Below are 22,144 nucleotides of genomic sequence, written 5' to 3'. Positions count from 1 at the left end.
GATAGATAGATAGATAGATAGATAAATAGATAGATAGATAGATAAATAGATAAATAGATAGATAAATAGATAGATAGATATATAGATAGATAGATAGATAGATAGATAGATAGATAGATAGATAGATAGATAAATAGATAAATAGATAGATAAATAGATAGATAGATATATAGATAGATAGATAGATAGATAGAAAGATAGATATATAGATAGATAGATAAATATATAGATAAATAGATAGATAGATAGATAGATAGATAGATAGATAGATAAATAGATAGATAGATAGATAGATAGATAGATAGATAGATAGATAGATAGATAGATAGATAGATAGAAAGATAGATAGATATAGATTTGTTCAAGATTAGAAAAAACGTATTTTACGACTTTTCATGACGAAACTTTTAGATTTCGAACATACAATTAAAGAACAATTTAAGTTAACAATATCGGTCTTCTATTTCATCCAATTGGGGACCCTACTACTGAACATATTATATGTAAATGTGCAAAATGTTTGAAACTGTGTCGACGCATTCATGTTTGGCTGTCTTTGTCTGTTTGTGGGTCTGTCTGTTTGTCCGTCCGTCCGTCTTTCTGTCTGTCTATCTATCAACATACTATTTATATCTTAAGCGTTTTTCATCTTTGTATGGTAAACAATAAATATAAATAATTACTTTGAAATTTCCATTCTTTTTTCCATATTTTTTTTATTTAACATTTGATGTAGTACGAGTTCATATGTATCTAGTTTTCTTCTCTATATGTTTGTATGTATGTATAAATAATAAAAAAATATAATAAACGAGGTTATGTAGATATAACGGTTTATATTAACAAATAAATAATAAAATATAATGAAAAATACGCAAAAGAAAAAGAAAAAAACAACAAACAAAGTAATATTTATAATAAAAATAATAATAAATATTTGGTCAACTGTAAGTTGTAGTTGTAGTAGTTGTACCAACTTATGGATGGATATAAATTAAAGTTTTATTTAATGGCAAAACTGAGTGACAGAAAATATTTGAATAATAACATTTATTTGAAACTAAAATAGAAATTTTCTACACTTCCAGACATATTTTACCATATGTAAATGTGTTAAGGTAAAATATGTAATTACTAGTATAATGTAACATAACTGCAAAATGCAGGCAGTTCTACTTCTTCTGCTCATTTCTCTCCATATTTCACACTAAACATTATTGCTATTTTCTGCATCATGTGCATTCTGGCATTTTGGCAAATTTGTTCCATACTTCCTTCCTTTTGAGCCTGGCAAGAGCCGCATGTATTACATACTCTATACATATATAAACAGCATCAAATGGCAAAAAAAGGGATATTTCTTATTTTCCGAATACAATTATTTTCCTTCAATTACACAAACATACTAGCACTTGAAAATGCTGATGTTTTTTTTTTCTCTCTAAACCACTTTTAAATATATACCTTTACAGTTTTACACTCAGTTAGTTTGTCTGACAGTCTTTCTGTCTAATAGTCGTTCATTTACTCACTCACTCCATCACTTTGTGTCTATATCATTCATTGATGCAGTTTTTCGCACTGGCCCCGTGAGTTTGCCACACATTCTTTTGACTTGAATGGAAAGCGTCGTCGTGTAATTTTAACACAACACATTTTATTACGTATAAACAAACGTACACACACACACACATACATATGTATTTAGATACAAAGGTACTGGAAACTGTTTAGCCCTGTAGTTTGGGAGAACGATCATATTTTGTTTATAAATTTATAATTGAATAGTTACTCCTCGAGGATTCTAAAGGGGTGACTGTTTTCCCTCTTGATTTGATTAGATTTCATATATAGATAAGGTATTTAGTTATGATTGACCAGCGATATTAAGGTAACGATTGTCTACTTGCTTGATTACCTAGAGACACTAAAATTACCATTTACATTTGATTAATAACTTCTCTTCATAAATGACTTTAAGCTAGATTACTTGGACACTCTAAAATGATTATTAAGGACGTAAAACAATAACTTTGATTTCCTGCTTAATTCCTGGGTCTCTGATTGGACTTCCTTTCATACGTGACAATAAGATTATGTTTGACATTTCTTTTAACAATCTGGAGGAACTAAAATGACTTTTAATGTTCATAGTAGGAAAAAAAGACACTAACACCTTTTAAAACTGTTGGGTATCTAGATGTACTTAGGTGTGTTTATAAATATGTTTAGAAAAGCCTTTACTCTTGGAGATGTCTATTAAAGGTATTTACTTTTACTAAAATTCTATGTTGTTTGAGAGGCCTGCCTTTGACTATGCCTTGCTCAACACAACACAACACAACGCTACACATACGCCAGTCATTCAGTCAAGCTAGAGCCAAAGCATTCATTCTGTGGTAATTGTGTTTTTATGCAAATGTAATTTTGTGGAAAATTTCGATAGGATGTAATATTTTCAATATAAACACATACTTTTATAAAACATATACATATGTAGCTATAAACATACCTACCTATAAACAGTTATAAAAATACTTATATTTATGTACTATGAATTAATGTACATACATATGTATAGTTATGTTTTAAATGTACATACATAGCTTTTTTATATAAGCTTTTATAACACTTGTTTTAATAATTGTAAAAGTGTTTAACACACTTGATGACTAAAATCACATCTGCAATTTGTTATCATTTCACTACGATGACAAGACATTAACAGATAATATTTATAACTTTAAAGCCTTAATTTAATAGTAATTCTCTTAAACAAATATTTAGAAAAATCAGACTTTAGACATTTCCTATGACAAAGCTTTTTTTCAAAACTTGATTTAAAAATTTCTTGCAGTTTCAGCAAGGAATGTTAAAGTTTAAGGTTAAATAATAAAATTAAGCTGGAAAGGACTTGCTAAATGTATAAGCTTTTAGGAAAGTTTTAAGCTTTATTTTAAACATGCTTCAAAAATGTTTTAATAAAACGTTTAATTTCAAAATTTACCGCAGTTTAACGAAGGCATGTCGAAGTCCAAATGCTTCAGGTTCAGAAAACGTATATTATCAAAAAATGCTTAAAGCACTACTTATTTTAAGGTATTTTTACTTAAAAGAAAAGTTCAAAACTTAACGAAAAGTAATTTAAAATTAAAAAGAGCTTTTAAAAAAGCTTGTTTTAAATGTAAAAAATGTGTATTGAAGTTCAAAAGTTTAGGAAAAAACATTGAAGTTCAATAAACTTGCTATAAAAAGTTTTAAATTAAATTCCAAAAGGGCGTTTTTTGATAATGAACTTAGAACATTTAATTTAATCGAGCTTTAGTAGAGCTTTTAAGCTTAACAAGTTTATATGTACGAATATAGCAAAAAATGTTTTTATACAAAATTTCTCATTCAATCCGCTTTTTTGCTGCAGAAATATTTTCTTAAAAGGTTTTATAAGTTTAAAGTTAAAGAAAGCTTTTTTGCTATCAATTTTATTAGGGTGGCTCACAAAATGATCAAAAATATTTAGTTGTGAAGTGAAAATGTTCATAATTTCTATGTCTATCTATCTATCTATCTATCTATCTATCTATCTATCTATCTATCTATCTATCTATCTATCTATCTATCTATCTATCTATCTATCTATAGATAGACCATGGGCACCACTAGTATTTTTTGTAATAGTTCCAGGAAATAAACTTTCGGTTACTACTCGTATCACAACTGCTCTTTCCGAAGCGTAGATCCAATTGCCATAAAAACTGGTAAGAGCAATACTTCCTAATAGTCAAAATTCGCATTGTTGATGAAAATTTAAAGCTTTTTTTTAAACTTATAGAAAAAGCTCTAATTTCGTTGAACGCAATTTAATTTAGTTTAGTCTAATATACATATTTATTTACAGATCTGTTTGTATAAAATAATTATATTGGGATTTTCCCCTAGACATATAATGGAAAAATATAATAAAAAATGACTATGAACTATTTAATTATATTTTATTTCAATTACTATCATTATAGACTATAATAGTTATTTGTTGTAGTTGTTTTTATTTTAGATATCTCGTACATTCATACATACAAACGTATTATATATATTAATTATAGAAATATGTGTATAATATAAAAATAAAAATAAATATGTAAATGTATCTATAAGATATAAATAAATTTATTTGTTTTTGAAGCTTCATAAATAGATGAAGCAATAAAAAATTAGAAACAGATACAAAATTGAAAAAAAAAAAAAACAAACGATAAAATAAATAATCCAACAACACAGAGGTAAATGTTAATTTTTATTATAATTCAAAATAAGTTGAAAAATAGTATTAATGTAAACAACAACAACAATGTTTGAGAAAAAAAAAATTAACAATTTTAAACTATTTGGAATCATTTGTATTTTACTTTATTAACACAAATTTAAATTTTCTTGACCACTGTGCACAAAAAAAAAACGCCAAGTGTGTAATTAATGTTATTATTTTTAATTCATATTTTTATAACAAGAACAACAGAAAAAAAGAAACACATACACACAAAAAAAGTTGAAATATGTATTTAATTTTCTTTCATGAATCAACGATCGAATGTGTGTTTGAGCGTTTGTGGACATCTACAGTAGAGAGCTTAAAAATAGTAATAAAATATTTTCTTTTTCTCAAAAGATAAACAAATAACGTATGTACATACATATGTAAATGCGTCATAAAGTCTAGTAATACTCATGGGTTTTTTTCTTTCTTTTATTAATGAATAAAAAATATTTGTTTAACAATATTTTTGTGAACATAACTTTTTATTTAAAAAACACACACACATACATAGACATGTTCGTATGTTCGTTGTAGTTGTGTATATATATTAATTAAATCTCGGCGCTCTGGCAAGGGGTCTGTGCTGAATAGTACTGTTCCTCTTCTTATATATTTTTTTTATTTTATTTTAAGATGAGTAATTTGTTTATTTGTAAAAGAATTATTTTCATTCTGGCGGTCTTTCTAAATGTATTGAATATGAAATGAATTAAAAAAAATAATAGAAAAAAAAAAAACTTACCAAAGCAAATAATTTGTTGGGTGAGGTCTTTGAACCGCCTTACACATCATCACAGATATTTACTAATACTTATGAGAGGAATGAATATACACACATGTTTTATATTTTAATACCATTACTTACAGAAAAATGTGCATCAAGTTAGGCAGACAGTGGTGGATATAACACATTGTTGTTGTTATAATTTAGGCTTAAATTTTCGCTATTTTAAACTAATTGAGAATTATATGCAAAGATTTGTTGATTGTCAAAATTTCTAGATTTTTGTTGGTTAAATCAAAACGGATGTTCATATTAATAGAAAATAACTTTGAAGCCGATTTTCAAGCACATTTATAACCAGTTATTATTTTGGTTATTTTTATACAAAAATAAATAGTTATTCACCCAAAAAGTAAGCACTTACACTTTGCTTCACTATCACTTGCCTACTTACTGAGTAAGTAGAGATTTTACTGGACAGTTATGACGTAAATTGGATGCTAAGATATCAGATGACAAAATGAAAGTGAGAAATGCAGTGATCGTTCGCTTTATGACAACTTTTATAGAAATTATTATATAGAAAAGCGATGCGTTTTCTTCGACATTTTCTATTCCGAATAATGATCAAATATTATTAATATTAGTTATCTAAACTATTTCATATATTTGACCTTTAAAGGTCAGAAGGAACTACAACAGATTTCCGCTTTGGCTAATACATTTTTTGCCCCGTTTCCCTTGATCCATAATAGGATGATATTTAAATGTCCCGCCCTTCATTCGTAGACATTGAATCTTGTCGCCCATAATATAACAATTAGCATTGAATCCATAAATGATTTTAAAACGTTTGTTTTCAAATTTAATCTGGATTTAGGCATTAAACTTGAATACGTTGACCATGAAAACCTCTAATAAGAGATCTTCAAAGAACCTTTTTAACTTAGTAATCGAGAGGGTAGTTGTATGTACCTTAAAACACTACAGTGCAGAGGGTATAATGCGTTTGCGTTGATGTTTGTAATAACTAAAAATATTGATCCTACGCCCGCCTTAAAGTACAGCAATCGGCTCAATAACACTTTCTGAGTCGAATAAGCTATGCCCATCAGTCTGTGTGACCATGTAAATCTTGCGCGCACGCTACAGGTCGCAAGAATAAAATTTGGCTCATTCTCTTCTTTTGACTGAAAAGTCGGTCCTTTTGTTACCTAGTTTCATATAACCGTATCCTGAAAAAAGGGCTTTTGAGCTTCAAAAGCTTAAAGGGTCTTCCTTTACATAAACTATAAAATCAGCGAAAATTCTTATAAAGCTCACCTATATCTTGTAGGAAATCTAATTTGATAAAAAAGTTCCTTAAATATTAAAAATTTCAATCAGTTTCATTTAACTAAAAGAAATTGTCGCTAGAGCCCACGTTATTTAACCAGCGATCATCAAACATCATCATGCTGAGATGAATGCGGAAAAAATCATAAATTAAACAAAAACAATTTTTGTTTATTTAAATAAAATAAAATTATTGTTTATTCATTGTAGTTTTTCTTTTGAAGTCAGTTGCTGTTGCTGTACTTTAAAACAAAACAGCAACAACAACAAAAACTATAAAAGAAATTCAAACCTTTTAGAACGCATTAACTCTTTTTTTAGATTTTTTTTCATACGCATATTTTTCAAAAATTTTAAGAAGAAGTTGCAGACACCCTACTTATAACATGGAATGTATAATTAGTTGTTTATAGGAAACAAAAGAAAACAATTTACATAACATTTCTTAACTTTGCTTTTGTTTTATAGAAATTTTTCCTTTTCTCTTATATGGTTTTACAAATTCGTTGTTTATTATTGAAAAATTGTTGTTGTTTTTTTTGTTGTTTATTTCATTGTTTGTTTACATTTTTCATACAGAATGGTATTTTTTATTACTTTACGAATTTTAACACATCTGCTTTAATGCATTAAAACGTGTAATTTATTAAAAACAAAAATCTATACACAAGAAAAAATTGAAGAAGAATATTTATTTGTGTGTGTGTATGTGTGAATTTCTTAGTTTGATATGACATGATAGCAAAAAGAGAAAAGACTGCAGTTGTGTTCATATGTCAGTTTGTCTGTCTGTCTTATTGACTTTAGTTTAAGGCTTATGAACGAATGCATTCATTCAGTTACATCCATACACACACCCAAAGATTCTTCTTTATTTCAATTCAACATTATCCAACTACTTGTGTGTGTGTGTGTGTGTATTTGTTCAATCTGCTGTTTACAATGTGCATTCATCAATATTTAATAGTTTATTATAAGAAAAAGAAGAAATATACAAATCGAAGAAGAAGTCCAAAAAAAGTAAAAAAAAACAATCAAATAAATAAAAAAATTTAAACAAGTGAGAATGTATAGTCGATCATGGTCGACTGATAGGATACTCTACATTAGTGAATGATTCTACATAGGTATATGATCCTACACAGGACAGACGTTAATCCCTCTACAGAAATTATAAGGATACACAAAGGTAAAAAGAAATACAAACGTTTGGTACCAAATTGACACCAAATTTTTGAAAAACATCCTCTGTCAAAATATGTACAAACATACGTCAACACTATGACAACGTACCGTTGTCAACATTGCAACATTTCGTTATCGAAATCTCTATTTAAGACAATGGATGTGTATAAAATTTAGATTTACACAATGAATTGTTTGATAGTGTTGTAGTAGGTATGTATATACTTTGACAACGGATGCTATTGACAAATTTTAAAAACTTTGGTATCAATTTGGTAACAGGCATGTATATTTATTTATTCTCCCTCTTGTTTATCCTTATAAATTTTGGCAGATGGATTTAAGTGAATTTCGACCTTTAAGTCTTTTTTTTAAAAGGGGATCTTATATGGGGGCTTGGTTCAATAGAGTCCCGATCATTACGAAAACTTATAGTATCATATAGACTTATATTAATATAAGGTTCGCCGATTTCTATAGAGAAACTAGAACATTTCATATAATTATGAGCTGAACAGATCTATTAGGGATGTACTGATGTGTGGGGTTTAGGCGAAAGTCATTTTTAGATGGGGTCTTTATATGGGTTGAAATGAGGCCCGATCATCACGAAAACTGGAAGTATCACTTAGACTTATGTATATATATATATCAATATAAGATTTGCCGATTTCTTTAGAGATACTAGAACATTTAACATAATTATGAGCTCAAAAGCCCTATTAGGGAGGTAGGTGATTTAAAGCATTTTCAATAGACTTATAGTAATGTTATCAAATTTTCTTGCAAATTGCGACCTGTAGTGTGCACACAAGGTTTATATAGACACACAGACAGACGGACGGACGGATGGCAGATATCGCTAAATGGATTCAAAAATTAAATCTGACCAGATTGATATACTTTAAGGTGAGTGTAGGATGTTACAAACATCAGCACAAATACATATAACTCCCCACTATAGTGGTGTAGGGAATAAAAAAGATATACACATGCATATCCACAAATACCAACATACATATAAACATTGTAGGTATTTGTGAAAAAGATATTTGGTTTTTAATTTTCCTGTTTGATTTATCTTAAAGAAAACCAAAAAATGAAAATAAAAATAATAAAAATTTATGATCATTAAGTATTTAGCTGCATCTGTAAATGTACAAACACAAATACATACAAATGTATGTGTTTATGTGATCGGGTTTGTCGACATTTTCATGGTGGTGTGTTTATGCCAACAACAACAAAAAACTATACAAATAAATTATTAATATTCTTTGATGTAGCAGCGTGTGTGTGTGTGTGTGTGTGTGTTTTTCATTCTTTATATTTAAAAGTGTTTTTGTTGTTTTAAACATTTTTTTCACAATAGTTTAAGAATTTCATTTGAATTTGTTTTTTTTTTCTCTCATTTGTCTAGGATTATCTAGTGTTAATTATTTATATTACTTACAACAACAAAAAAATCTAATTTTTTATTTTCAAATTTGTTATTCTTTTAAATTTATAATTAAACCTTAAAAAAAAACATCTTTAAAAATTCTCATTAAATTATTTAAAAGGAAAAACTTATGTACACATATGCATACACATACATATATACATGTGTATGTATAACTAGTTATTATTATTACAATTACTTTGCTACTTTTTGTTTTTCTGTAATTTTACTTTTAAATTATTTTTCATTAAAAAATACAAAAAAAAAAAATACAAAAAAAACAAAATAACAAAGTAAACTTTAGTATTAACGCCTTCGTTTGTAATTAAAACTTAATTACTCATAAATAAACTTTATATGAAAAATATTATTGAGAAATTTCTACATACACACACTCACACACATTTCTCTACTTTTAATTAAACATACTTTACTTACATACATACAATATTAATATAAGTTTGTATATCTGAAGTATAATAATAAAATACAAATAAAATAATTATAATAACAATAACAAAACTACAGTAAAACAATTTATAATAATTCCGGGGAATTAATGGAGACATCTTAACCCACGTTATTTAAACAGCATGTGCATTCAGGCGCAAACAATTTGTTTAAAATAAATTAAATTTAATTGAAATTTTTTAATGGACAAATATACAATTTACTTAAAAGTTATATTAAAAAGTTAAACAAATATAGCTTTCATAATAGCTTTCTATAGAAATAAAATGTCCAATGAAAGTTGTGTTATGAAAGAAACTTTAATAATGTTTCTTTCGAAATAATAAAGTTTTGACTTTAGAAAAATTTTAGTTTTTTCTTAAGCTTTATATTTTTCATTAGAAAGTTGAGCTTTTTCTTTAGGAAATTTTGCTTTTCTTTTGGGCTTTTTCTTTAGAAAAACTTTAGCTTTTTTTTAAATAATTTAGCTTTTTCTTTAGAAAAACTTGAGCTTTTTCTTCAGAACAACTTGAGCTTTTTCTTTAGAAAAACTTTAGCTTTTTCTTTAGAAAAACTTGAGCTTTTTCTTCAGAACAACTTGAGCTTTTTTTAAACTTTAGCTTTTTCTTTAGAAAAACTTGAGCTTTTTCATTAGAAAAACTTGAGTTTTTTCTTGAGCATTTTCTTTAGAAAATCCTTAGCTTCTTCTTTAGAAAAGCTTTAGCTTCTTCTTTAGACAAATTTTACATTTGTCATTGGATTCAGAAAAACTTTAGCTTTTTCTCTAGCAAAACTTAAGCATTTTCTCACAAAAAGCTTTACTTTCATTAGAAAAATTTAAGATATATTTGACCTTTTTCTTAAGGAAATCTTTCTTTTTTAAAAAAACTTAAGCTTTTTCTTTACAAAATTTTTATGGTTTTCCTTTAGAAGAGCTTTTTCTCAAAACAAGTTAAATTTATTCAGTAGAAAACTCCTGAAGTTTTGCACAACTATCGGTTATGTTGCGTGCTTCTTTCTTTATGTGGTGGGAGAAATCTAGTTTTTCCTGAAAGTATTATCGTACGATGTTTAGAAACTAAGTATTCTGGGAGTGTCTCCCTAAAATGTTATGAGGTTTCTTTAGAAAATTTTGAACTCTTCAAAACTTTTAAAACTGTTAAAAACTTGTTGCCAAAAAAGTGTTTTTCTGGGAAAAATGTGAGGGGTGGGGTGTTATATAGGCGAAAAGGTAGATATGGTCCAATCTGTATATATTTTGGGTGGACAATTTACGATGACATTAAAGTTGTTTATGAAGAATTTTTTTGTGATACTGGTGTTAGAAATGAATTTTCAATTCTCGTCATTTTCTGAAGAGGACGTTGTATGGACAGCTAGGATCTAATTAGGCCCGATTATAATGAAAATCGGCAGTACCATTTCAAATTATATAAAACTAAAATTTGAGGATTTTTGTAAAGATTCTACAACATTTAACATAATTTTAGTTTCAAAAACCATATTCGAGGGTACAATGATATGGGGTCTAGGGGAAACAAAGGACCGATTTATAAAATTTTGGGTCAAATTTTAACAATTTATTTTGAAAATTTCCATATGTAGCATGCACACAAGATTTACGTGGCCACACATAGGTCAGAAATTGATTCTGAACCGATTGGTATACTTAAGGTTCAATTATGTATAGATGTTACAAACATCAGCCCAAACGCATAATACCCTCTCCATTATAAAGATGTAGGGTGTACAAATTTAAGATAAAATATTAAAAATTTCAAAACTATAGCAATTACTTATGAACAGGAATACCTTTATTAAAAAGCAAACCAACATACAAACATATGTTTTAAAAAATATAATAAACATTAAATCAAACATATAGAAATATGTATGTATGTTTGTATATAAATATAATTTTTATTTTATTTTTAATTATACACATTGCGATGCATTAAAATAATAAAAATTATTCGGAGCAAATGTTATTGTTTGTTTGTTTGTTTTTTTATATGTATGTATATGTATTACATACATCCAATGTATTATTAATTTATTATTATATTTTTCCAACAAATATAATACAATACATTTAATTAATACATATATATGAATGTATGTATGTATGTTTGCTTTTTTTACTCATTATTTATATGATTCTTATTAAAAACTAACTGAGTGTGTGAGTGTATTTATGCATAAGGGTATTTTTGTTTGTTTGTATGTATGTATATGTTGGTCTGTTACAATTGTAATTATAAGTTTTCGTTAGATTTCTTTAAAGTCATGATGACAGTGCGTGTTTTCTTTTTGATTTTATTTTATTTTTTTTAATTTAACATTTTAATAGAAAGGTATGAGGACGGAGTTATAGTTTTTTCCATCTAAATTGCATTTGGTTTTTGTGTGTTTAATATGTTGTGAAACTAAAGGCGTTGATTTGTAATTAAAATAGTTTTTTTTTTGGGGTTTTTAATTTAACACAGGAAATAAGAAGTAACAAAACAAACTACAACTAAATAAATAAATAATTACAATAATTTTAAAAAGATTTAAAAAAAAAAGTTATTAATTTTATAGTAATTATATGGATGTATGTATATTACAAGAGGGAGGGAAAAAACTTGGGTTTTTGAATGCAGTTTTTTCAATAAAATTTTTAATTAAAAATTATATTTGTTTAGCTGGCTTAAGATTTTTTATTGCTATAAATGCTTTAATAACTAAACACCCTTAACTTTAAAAAACAAACTTTTATTTGTTTTTGAAAAATTCAAAAATTTTGAACTAGACAATGTTTTAAATCCTGGTTTAAAAAAAAGAAAGAAACAAAAGCCATAAAAAATTATGTTATAGTTTTCTTAAGCACATCATTAAAAATTAATAAACAAATCGCGTTTTCTTTTATAAACTAAAAATAATAAAATGTTTGGCCGTTAAACTGGGGCTTTTAGTAAATATATAATTTATATCTTATATATTTTGTATTAATATTTATACAAACATACATACATATCAACAATTCGATTGTTGTTTTGTTTGTTGTTCTGCTTGAAAAAAAAAAAATATTCATCGACAACAACAAACTTAAAAAAATAAAAATCGTTACACGTGCGTTCTGATTTTTTTTTATTATTAATTTTCATGTTATTTACGTCTGTTTGAATACTTGATTCAATTTTTGTGTGTTTTTACATTTTTTTTCTTATTTTTATATTTTTTTATCGTCAAAGTTTTTTTTTATAACTTTGTGAATTTATTGTTTGCATTAATAATTAATTTATTTAAATATTAAAAATAAAATGAACAAATATAAAGTGTTGTAGACACATGTACCGTCGTACGCTTGCGTAAATCAAATAAATTTCATAAAAATATATAATAATTTTAAAATTGCTCTCCATGATGTAGTAATACACACAAAGACACACTTTTTCTAAAACTATTTAATGTATTTAGTTCATATACAACTAATAACAATCGACATTAAAGGATCATTTTTTAAACTACTAACTATAGGGTACAAAATACCGACATTTAATATCATGTATTTTTAAGAAATAAAATCATTTTTTTTTTAATTTCAATTTTAAATGTTTTTGCTTTTTTTTTTTTGGTTTTTAAAAACCGAAATATATTTAAAAGCTGAAATTGACATAATAAAAATAAAACGTGTCTGCATAAATTAATTAATAAATAAAGCTTAAAGCTATGAAGTATAATAAAAATAAAACCAATAAATATATAAATGTTTTCAAAATGTAGGTGTGTTTGTGTGTGTTATAAAAGGTCAAGTAACGAACTATAAAAACTCTACAATTAACTAGAGCAATAAGAACTAGACTTTAACTTACCACCACCAACAATAAAACTTTAATAAATGATGAATAAGAAAAATTAAATTAATTTAATCTCTTTTATGTTTAATGATTTTAATTTAAAAAGTTTAAAAAGTTTTTATCTAAAATGTAAATTTTTTTTATTATAGAAAAAGATACGACCAATTACAAACAAATTTTAATATTTGTTTGTAGGGTGTTGCAGATATAAGAAAAAAATAACAAACCAAAATAATCATAAACAAAAAATAAAGAAATATAAATAAACAAACAAATATTTAAAATGTCACTAATTAATAATAACAATAATAAAAAGATATCTGCCAGATACACACAAAAACAACAACAAAGTCAAAAGTGTGCGAATTTTAAATGTATACGAATGACTAAATTATACTCTTGAGTATAAAACAACAAATGCACGAGAACAACTGAAACTGTTTTCACTAGAAGAAGAAAACGGTTTTAAGATTTTAAACAGAGATGGAAATGTTAAACATTGCATAGATAGATAGATAGATAGATAGATAGATAGATAGATAGACAGATAGATAGATAGATAGATAGATAGATAGATAGATAGATAGATAGATAAATAGATAGATAGATAGATAGATAGATAGATAGATAGATAGATAGATAGATAGATAGATAGATAGATAGATAGATAGATAGATAGATAGATAGATAGATAGATAGATAGGTAGATAGATAGATAGATAGTCTTTAGTCTAGTCTAGTCTATAGTCTAGTCTATAGTCTAGTCTATAGTCTAGTCTATAGTCTAGTCTATAGTCTAGTCTATAATCTAGTCTATAGTCTAGTCTATAGTCTAGTCTATAGTTTAGTCTATAGTCTAGTCTATAGTCTAGTCTATAGTCTAGTCTATAGTCTAGTCTATAGTCTAGTCTATAGTCTAGTCTATAGTCTAGTTTATAGTCTAGTCTTTAGTCTAGTCTATAGTCTAGCCTGTAGTCTTGCCTATAGTCTAGTCTTTAGTCTATTCTATAATCGAAAAGAACAAATTCAAACAAATCTTGTGATTAACTAGACATTTTTCCAACTCTGTTTAAAATGCTTTTGTTTCCGCTGGCTTGGTGGTCACAATGATTCATCACAAAATGAACCTTTAAATAATTAAAACAAATTTTTGTTTTTCAAAATTTTTTAATCATAATTCTTTGTGAAACAAATTAAACATTTTCACATAAGAATTAACTACTAATTAATAAAGTTATAGTTGTATGAGTTAAAGTTTTTGATTTTAAAAATTTTATCAAGAAACAAAGAAGGATATAAATTTAAATATTCAAAATAAATTATACATTTATGAGAAAAGAAGAAAAAAGCAGTTTCTTCGAATTGATTTTTATTATTAATTGAAATGATTCTTTAGCTAAACAAAGAGATAAATATTTTGTTTTATTTAACACAACAAAGAATTTTTATTTTCATGTGTCCTAAATTTTGTTCGTTTGCTCTAAATAAAGTTTTGGACAAAAGAATGAAAAAACGAAATAATTCAATATTATTTATGAAAAGTGTGTCCAATGTTCTTTAGCAATAAGGACTTAAAATATAGAGATTCAATTAAAAAAAATTAATTCAAAGTTAATATTTACAAATTGCAATAAATATTACTTATAAAAAGTCTAAGAATTATTTTAACAAAATCTTTAATATTTTAAAAGTTTAGATACATGTATTTAGGTAAAACCCAGTTACGTACGATTTATTTATGATTCATATATCTAAATGTAATTAAAAAATGTTTTAATTATATATATTTAAACAATTATTAAATACAGACATTTATATATTTTTTTAGATTTTAATAATGCAAAATTATTATTATTTTTAATGAAGCAATCGTTTTATTATATATATATATTTAAATAAATATCACAAGACTTTTGTCATTGATCGCAAATGTTTGTTTATGAGTATGTCTTTGCAGATGTTAATGTTAATTAGTAAAGGCCCCTTTAAAAGGCCTAATTTTGCAAATACAAAAACTATACTTGCATAATACTTGTATGCACCACCTTCTCCCTGCACATAGCTAAAAGACAGATAAAACGATCAAACCTAAGGATCCAAGTAGATCCGTAATAGATCTAGAGACCAAAGACTTAGACTAGAGACCTTAAACTAGACTATATACTAGACTCTATACTAGACTATAGACTAGACTATAGACTAGACTATAGACTAGACTATAGACTAGACTATAGACTAGACTATAGACTAGACTATAGACTAGACTCTAGACTAGACTCTAGAATATTACTTATAAAAAGTCTAAGAATTATTTTAACAAAATCTTTAATATTTAAAAGTTTAGATACATGTATTTAGGTAAAACCCAGTTACGTACGATTTATTTATGATTCATATATCTAAATGTAATTAAAAAATGTTTTAATTATATATATTTAAACAATTATTAAATACAGACATTTATATATTTTTTTAGATTTTAATAATGCAAAATTATTATTATTTTTAATGAAGCAATCGTTTTATTATATATATATATTTAAATAAATATCACAAGACTTTTGTCATTGATCGCAAATGTTTGTTTATGAGTATGTCTTTGCAGATGTTAATGTTAATTAGTAAAGGCCCCTTTAAAAGGCCTAATTTTGCAAATACAAAAACTATACTTGCATAATACTTGTATGCACCACCTTCTCCCTGCACATAGCTAAAAGACAGATAAAACGATCAAACCTAAGGATCCAAGTAGATCCGTAATAGATCTAGAGACCAAAGACTTAGACTAGAGACCTTAAACTAGACTATATACTAGACTCTATACTAGACTATAGACTAGACTATAGACTAGACTATAGACTAGACTATAGACTAGACTATAGACTAGACTATAGACTAGACTATAGACTAGACTCTAGACTAGACTCTAGACTAGACTCTAGACTAGACTCTAGACTAGACTATAGACTAGACTATAGACTAGACTATAGACTAGATTATAGACTAGACTATATACTAGACTATAGACTAGACTATAGACTAGACTATAGATTAGACTATAGACTAGACTATAGACTAGACTAGACTATAGACTAGACTATAGACTAGACTGTAGACTAGACTATAGACTAGACTATAGACTAGACTATAGACTAAACTATAGACTAGACTATAGACTAGACTATAGACTAGACTATAGACTAGACTATAGACTAGACTATAGACTAGACTATAGACTAGACTATAGACTAGACTATAGACTAGACTATAGACTAGACTATAGACTAGACTATAGACTAGACTATAGACTAGACTATAGACTAGACTATAGACTAGACTATAGACTAGACTATAGACTAGACTATAGACTAGACTATAGACTAGACTATAGACTAGGCTATAGACTAGACTATAGACTAGACTATTGACTAGACTATAGACTAGACTATAGACTAGGCTATAGACTAGACTATAGACTAGACTATTGACTAGACTATAGACTAGACTATAGACTAGACTATATACTAGACTATATACTAGACTATAGACTAGACTATAGACTAGACTATAGACTAGACTATAGACTAGACTATAGACTAGACTATAGACTAGACTATAGACTAGACTATAGACTAGACTATAGACTAGACTATAGACTAGACTATAGACTAGACTATAGACTAGACTATAGACTAGACTATAGACTAGACTATAGACTAGACTATAGACTAGACTATAGACTAGACTATAGGCTAGACTATAGACTAGACTATAGACTAGACTATAGACTAGACTATAGACTAGACTATAGACTAGACTATAGACTAGACTATAGACTAGACTATAGACTAGACTATAGACTAGACTATAGACTAGACTATAGACTAGACTATAGACAGACTATAGACTAGACTATACACCAGACTATAGACTAGACTATAGACTAGACTATATACTAGACTATAGACCAGACTATAGACTAGACTATAGACTAGACTATAGACTAGATTATAGATTAGACTATAGACTAGACTATAGACTAGATTGTAGACTAGACTATAGACTAGACTATAGACTAGACTATAGACTAGACTATAGACTAGACTATAGACTAGACTATAGACTAGACTATAGACTAGACTATAGACTAGACTATAGACTAGACTATAGACTAGACTATAGACTAGACTATAGACTAGACTATAGACTAGACTATAGACTAGACTATAGACTAGACTATAGACTAGACTATAGACTAGACTATAGACTACACTATAGACAAGACTATCGTATAGACTATAGACTAGACTATAGACTACACTATAGACAAGACTATCGTATAGACTATAGACTAGACTACAGTTTATGCCAGTTTACGTACTTGTGAAATTCAGAAAGTTCATATGGTCGTATAAAGCCTCCTTAAAGGCCTCCACATAAAAGGCCTTTTAAAGTCTACCTTTAAATGTATATGAAAGCTTGTGTACTTTATTCATTTTAAATTTATTGTATATTTTTTTATTATAATTATTTAAATTTAAATTATTTCTTTTCATATTTCTTATACATACATATACACATAAGTGTGTTTTGGTATTAATTTTAGATTATTGACATTTTTGTTTAAAGCGCACGTGTAAAATTAATACATTATTATTGTTCTAATTAAAAAAACAACACATTTTTTAAACACGCGCTTCTATTATTAAAAATATTTATATATTTTTTCTGTTTAATATTAATATAATTTTCAAATTTGATTTTAAAATTAATACATTTTGCAAGGTGTTTAAGGGCAGTAATTAAGTTTAAGGTTTATATTAGTTTATAAGTAATGCTTTAATAAATATTCTGATTTAATATAATTGAGACTCGTTCCTCGACGAATTTGTAATTCAAACGAACTACTTATATGAAAACAAAAAGTTTCTTTCTTTCTTTATTTATTTTTACTTCAACTGATATTTTTTTTTGTAATTTTTTAATCAATGCATTTCCTTTTAGTGCGCATACAATTCTTATATTTATTTTATTTTCTAAGGATTCTAAACAATTGCATACAAATACACCTGCACACGCATTTATATGCAAACACTCACTTATTCATTCCCATAGAATAGACAAACCCACTGTCATATCCACAACATTCCACGTCAAAAGGAAGAGAAAAAAAGAAAATAATTTAATGGCATTTTAAATAAGAAATTTCAGTCGCTTTTAATATTTTATACGAATTTCGGTTAAATACACACTGATAAATGTATGTAAATTAATATAAACAAATATACAGACATATGTGCATGTATACATATACTTAAACATTTATACAAGAGTGTGCTGCATATAAGTAAAAAATTGCAATAAGGATTTTTTTATAGGACAAAGTAATCAAGACCAAAAAGAAAAGAAACTTGGTGAAAATAAATAAAATAAGGAAAATACGCATTACTAAATACATATATCCCTGCAGTTCCGGTTAACTGTCTCGTTTATACCGAAATAAAGGTCAATCCTTACATCGATTGTAAATTTTACTTTTGAGTAAAAAAAACTAATGCTAAAAAAGATCGTTTCTCTCTTTCTCTGCGTATTCTTAATTAGGGACTCTGCTCTTAGAAATAGAATTCATGTTACCATTTCTAAAAGTAAACTAGAACGTTATTCTCACACAACTCAATAAAAGAGAGGGATCTTTATTTGAGCTAGATACAAATGTGGACCGATTTTCCACATTTGAATACAGTTTAAGTAGCGGATCCATCTCAAACATTTGGAGGAGTAGGTTTTTCATTCCTATCGTATCGTAACAGAGAGGCTGATTATCTTAAAATTTATTAATAAATCTATTTCACATTTTTTTAAGAAGGTCCAGAATCTCTTTTTTAGTCGATTAAGGTATATCCGCTCCTACGTCTGTTCGACTTTCTGTCGATATAAAACGTGTACGCAAGATATCTTGATCAAATTTGGACCAAGCGTGTTTTTCACAAGGGTGATGCCTATTGAAAGTGCTTTAACTCGCTACATTATTTCAACCATCCCTCGTACTATATATATCATGGTGTAAGGTGTTACATGATCGATAATGACTTTTTTATTAATATCACAATTTTTCATAACTAGTACATTTCTCAATAGATTTCTATTAAGCAGGCGCGGACTCACGGGGAAAAAAGGGGAAATTTTCCTTCCCAAAACTGAAAATTTTTCATATAAAATATACAAATGAGGAAAAAGAAAACGAAGTAAAAAAAACAAAATTTCCGCGGCTGCTCTATAGTCTTGTCTATAGACTATTTAGTTAATAGATTATAGCGTAGACTAGTCCATAGACAAGTACGAAGATTAGTTAGTTAGTAAGTTAGTTTGAAAGAAGGATGTATATACATCAAATCCGTAGAAATTCACCTAGGCCTATATCGGGCCTGTTGTGCGCTTCTTAACCAGTGTCTCAGGTGGGAATCGAACCAACCACCTTCGTTGGTGGAACACTAACCTACCGGAGACCTACGAAGATTAGTTCATAGAATAGTCGGTAAACTTGTAAATAAACGATCGAATAGCTTAGATTAGTCAACAGATTAGCTCATAGAATAACACATGGATCGGTTCATATGGATCTAATTAAAAAATCCTTCGTAAATTATTAATATTACATTTGAAACTGAACATTTTGGGAAATTTTTAAAAAGGATTCAAAAATCTATTCAAACATTTTAATAAACTCATATGCAATAGATTAAACTTGTAAGCAGACTAATTAGTATACTAATCAATATACTAGTTTTAATATAAATTGACAAGTCAATAAATTAATCCTTATATTAGTTAGTAGGCTAGATGTTATTAAAACTAAGAATAGATCTTATACTAGTTTATAGACCTCCGATAGGTTAGTTTTTTAGTCTGGTAGACCGGAGGTGGTGGTTCGATTCCTTCCTGCGTACAACAGGCCTAATAGAGGCCTAGGTGTATTTAAAACTTACTAACCAACTAATAATATATTGAATTGACTAATCCATAGGATACGATCTGAAAATCTTAATTTTTGTTTTGAGAGCCCCCCTAATCATACACTGTCGTTTGACTATGTTTATTTATATGCACGCAGCAGAGAAGAAGAAGCAAAAAAAGGCCTCCTATAGTAAAGTACGAGAAAATGTACAACAATTGCTTAGAATAAGTTTGGCTACGACTGTTACTGTTAGCCCTGATGATTGTTGTTTACTTAATATCTATATGTGTATGTTAGAACCTACACAGACATATATATGCAAACATATTTATGTACAGAAGTATGTAATATAAGTAAATATGTGTGTATGTACGTAATGTATATGAATGAGTATAAATGGAACTTGCATACCTTTGCAGTGTTCTAAGTAACACACTCATTTAATATTTATTTCTCTCTAAATATTAAATATTATTTCGAGGGTTATTCTGCATTTCAAATAATATGAAATAGAATGTTTCTTTTTATAAATATACAAAGCTACAAACATACATATACATATATAGGTACATTTAAATGCACGTGAGTTTGTGCAAACGTAAAGCTTCATACATACATATGTATATGAAAGTGTGTGTAGATTCAGGACTAAATTATTTTCTACGTGTATGACCAAATGTGTAAGTTTGTTCCTCTATTTCTATATAGAATACATACAATCATACAAACATACATATTTGTCCATTAGATTTAAAACATGTGCACTAACCAGTCATCTATTCATTTGTTTGTAAAAGGGAGGTACCTGTGCGGATTTCAAATATGTCACGTTTACCAAACGTCCTTTATATACAACATTTAAATTTACACATACACGGGGTGTGTGTGTGTGTGTGTATATATGTGTTGGTGTGTTCATACTGTTTTTGTAGATTGTGTCGTTTGTCAGAATTATGGACTTGCATTCAACGCATTCAAGGTAGTGAAACATATTAAATACATTGTACTCGTATCCGTTGTACTAAAAACTTAGATGTTTTATGTTGTTTCCGTTTTTTTTTCATTCTGCACTCTTTTTTTGTGTGCAAGTGTATGAAATAAATAAATATTGCAACGGTTGCATTTTTTATAACAACAACAACAGCAACTACGTAGTGAAAGAAAATTTTTTTTGTTTTTTTTTTTATTTCGCACAATATCTTGTAGAGTTCTATTTAGAAAATCGTCCTGTTTTTGTGTAAATGCATAAATCTTTTTTTTGTTGTTTTAGTTGCATTTAACTTGTAGGTTGTTTTCATATGTAGTAACGATAACTTTAACCATTCATACATTTACAACAGTTTTATTTTATATTTATAAGAATCTCTTGGGTTTTGTGTGTCGTTAATTAATTATTAATTTAACTTTGTTTTGATTCTTAGTAAAAATGTATAAATAGTGTTTGTTACTGCGTTTTAACTAGAGGCAATGTTTTTAGTTTTATTTTTTGTAATGCATTTTTTAGACAAAAGATATATACTTTTATGCAAAACAAGTTGTTAAATAATGAAAAAAAAAACACAGCTTTTGACCCGTGTTTACTTTGGACTTTTAAATGTGTTTGCATGAAGAAAGTTAATAGAGAAGGATATAGAATTATGTTTAAACTAGAAGTAATAAAATGTGGAGATTTGTGTTAGTTTTTCTGAATGTGTTCTATAGATGCATAAATTTGGAATCTTTACATATAGAAAAGTCAATTTTGTAGGCTTCAGAACTGTAATCATTTGAGAGACTCAGTCAATTTTTTTTGTAAATATTAGTCAGTAAACTAGTCCACATATTGAAAAGACTATTCTGAGTATTATTTGATGGAACAGACCTGTGAAACCGATAGTCTAGTAACATTCCCACGACAATTCAA

At 27.2% G+C, this 22,144-nt stretch overlaps 1 protein-coding gene across 2 annotated transcripts in view; it reads left to right on the top strand.

The window, feature by feature from the left end:
* LOC111676846 (protein bric-a-brac 2) overlaps window positions 1-22,144 on the top strand; it is a 55,367-nt gene that overhangs the window by 19,291 nt on the left and 13,932 nt on the right. The window lies entirely within an intron of this gene.

Source organism: Lucilia cuprina, chromosome 5 (genome assembly GCF_022045245.1).
Source record: "Lucilia cuprina isolate Lc7/37 chromosome 5, ASM2204524v1, whole genome shotgun sequence".
NCBI classification, from domain to species: domain Eukaryota; kingdom Metazoa; phylum Arthropoda; class Insecta; order Diptera; family Calliphoridae; genus Lucilia; species Lucilia cuprina.
The sequence above is the reverse complement of the archived record's forward strand: the minus strand, read 5'-3'. Positions and strand labels throughout refer to the sequence as shown.